Source organism: Corvus brachyrhynchos, unplaced genomic scaffold (genome assembly GCF_000691975.1).
Source record: "Corvus brachyrhynchos isolate BGI_N302 unplaced genomic scaffold, ASM69197v1 scaffold245, whole genome shotgun sequence".
Classification (NCBI taxonomy): domain Eukaryota; kingdom Metazoa; phylum Chordata; class Aves; order Passeriformes; family Corvidae; genus Corvus; species Corvus brachyrhynchos.
In genome coordinates this window covers 1,293,140-1,296,064 of record NW_008238988.1, presented here as the reverse complement: position 1 = coordinate 1,296,064, position 2,925 = coordinate 1,293,140, and the positions used below count along the sequence as shown (strand labels likewise).

The 2,925-nt window shown below is 41.9% G+C and overlaps 1 long non-coding RNA gene across 1 annotated transcript; it reads left to right on the top strand.

Annotated features, from left to right (window-relative positions):
- Positions 1 to 7: 7 nt before the first annotated feature.
- Positions 8 to 2,694, top strand: LOC108447784. Its single transcript, XR_001863470.1, has 2 exons — positions 8 to 972; positions 1,430 to 2,694. It is a non-coding gene; the product is annotated as an uncharacterized LOC108447784 (long non-coding RNA).
- Positions 2,695 to 2,925: the final 231 nt, after the last annotated feature.

The window sequence follows — 2,925 nt, the reverse complement described above, 5'->3', positions numbered from 1 at the left end:
GGGGGCCGTGCGGGGTGCAGCCGGAGGGACCGACCTGGCAGTTCCCTCCTTTGGGAAGCGGCGGCTGCAGCCCCTCGCTCCTCCCTGCTGCACCCTTGGGTTTCTTAGCCCAGTGTGTGATCGCTGTCTGCATCGCCTTTTTTTTTCATCCCCCAAGTATATATACTTGGAATCAGGGACCAGCTCAACGACTGCTTGTAGATAGTATGGTTAAATACCATAAATTTTGTTTAAATTTATCTACCCGATGGCTTGGTGTTTGTTGGTTTTGGTTTGTTTGGTTTTGTTGGAGGTTTTCCCAAAATACATCTAATGGCTACAGGGTAATGAAGCTGGGAAAGGGTCTGGAGCACACAAGTCCTATGAGGAGCAGCTGAGGGAGCAGGGGATGTTTTGTCTGGAGAAGAGGAGGCTCAGGGGTGATTTTAGTGCTCTGCAAATCCCTGAAAGGAGGTTGTAGCCAGGGCTTAGTTTGTTCTCTCTCAGAAAAGTGACAGGATGAAGGGACACAGTATGGGATGTCAGGGAACATCCCTGCTGAGCCAGGGGAGGTTTAGGTTGGATATTAGAAAGAATTTCTGCACAGGAAGGGTGATTAGACATTGGAACAGGCTGCCCACGGAGGTGGTGGAGTTACTGTCCCTGGAGGTGTTCAAGGAAAGACTGGATGTGCCATGGTCTGGTTGACGAGGTGGTGTGGAGTCATAGGTTGGATTTTATGTCAGAGGTCTCTTCCAACATAACTGATTGTGTGATTCTGTAAATGGTGTTAATATGAATGTTATGCTTTAAAATAGGCTCCACCGCTTCACCTGTATTTCTGGCAGGAAAAAAAAGTTGACGTCTATGAGCAGCAGCCCTCCTGTGTTGATACGACCAAGTCCCTCTGACGTTTTTTTGGGAAATGAGCTCAAAGGCAGTTTGAAAGCTGGTTGCTTTGGTGGGTCAGTCACATCCCTCCTGTTTGTGCAGGTACTGAATCCTCTCAACATTACTAATCCTGCAAACGATATCTAGTTGTTGTCCCACTCAGCTTCCTGACTCAGCTTTTGGCATAACAGAGGAAGTGAGACTGTGTCAGACTTGATTTAAAGTGATTTAAGCTGTTGTCAAACTACTTTCAAAATTGCTAATTTTCAGCCAGTTCCCTGGTCCAGCTCCCACTGAGGAACCTGGAACACTGGTTAAAAGCTCTTGGCCACTGCAGTATAACTGTAATGGATGTGAGCGGTTTTGCCTCTCACCTCTCAAAATGCCTCTTCGTATCTCAAGATATATGTCTCCCCTATTTTTTATTTACCTATAGTCAAAGCAATTTCACTTCCTTTCAATCCTTCCTGGTGTGGCATAGTTTTAAACCTTTTAAGATGCTTATTTCTTCTCCCTGTGTCATCTCAAAATCATTCACATCTTTTTTTTTAAACTGTAGCACCCAAGACTGGACATTACTACAATTAAGGCCTCAACAACGCCAGCATCTGCTGTGCTGCCTGTCACAGATCCCATTCCTATTTACACGTGCCAGTACAAATGCTTTTGAGTCAGTCTGATCTATTCACAATCTTGCTGACCTGTTTTACCCCCGCATCCATTTCTGCTGACCTCCCAAGCCAGTTATTTCTCCCTCAAGTAGACAGTAATGCTGCTTGAGAAATTATTTCCTGCAACAGCCCTAATGCTATGCCTTCATTTTTATTTTATAATCAAGCAGTCAAGACATCTTTTAAAATGAAATTCCACATGATGTTAAGTCAGAGAACTGTAGAATTTGTCATCCTTTGTAAATCGATTGTACTTCTCGGAAGAATTGTATTTTAAAAAGCAAAACTAAGATTGAACTGTGCCACGGTTACAGAAGGGTTGTGTAACTCTAAATTTAGAAGAGAGATTTGTATGTATTTGTAGACACTTTAAATTTGCTTAAACCAAGCCAGCTAAAATAATCTAAATGCAAACAAGGGTGGATAACAAAGAATGTAGGTTGGGGTTATACCAATATAAGGTAAAATTTGGCAAAAACAGTGTAACTTCCCATTAGTGAGGGACAGAACCTGTATTTGTATATGTTTTGCTGTTACCTGTGCTTAATTCTGTTAGCTCAGAATTCCTCAGTTCTATTCACTGTCCTGTGTGCTGCTTTTGATCTGAACAGTGCAATGAGCAGCTTATAGAGGTACTGGCAGCACACTCTGCAGAAAGGAGGTTCTAGCACAGCCTGATGGCTACACTGGCACTTTAGGTGCAGTTGAGCAAGTAATTTTACATGATTGTACTTCAGTTTTCCTAGTATGGGACTAATCCATCTTTGTAAAACACTAAAAAATCTAAAACTGAAGCCTGTGATGTGGGTGTCTATTAAAATAACTGCCATAGAAGGGATAAAAATCAACACTGCTGTCCAAGTCCACTGTCCAGTGCACACAGATGTTTTTACTCTTCAGTGTGACTTTGTGTAATAGCTACAGAATTAGTTCTTCAGTACAGCTGAACAGGCTGGTAAATAATGCATTCAGCTAATTCGTTTCTTAGATGGTCATCATGTGGTCTGTTTGGTCCATTTTGGCTGTGTAAAGCATTTTTATGGTGTGTTTTATATCGGGTAATGTTTGGACAGTAACAATTCAAGAAAAAATACAGGCTTTATCAGGGAATAAACAGAAATCTTACCTTTTCTTTATCCCATGGCCATCAGATTTTATGGAGTAGGCTTCCCATTTATCGCCTGGTCGCTTTCTTTTTTCTACTTTAATCTGTGAAGTCCTCATCTGTGATGAGATTTCAGAGCACAACATAAGATATGAATGTAAAACTGCTGATGTTTCAAAGGGGCATTGTTACTTGTCCTTCTCCCATTCTCTGTTTCGCCTGTATTTTGTAAAAATTGCTACTTTGAAAATGGTTACGTGAATCCCAAGCAGAGATGGA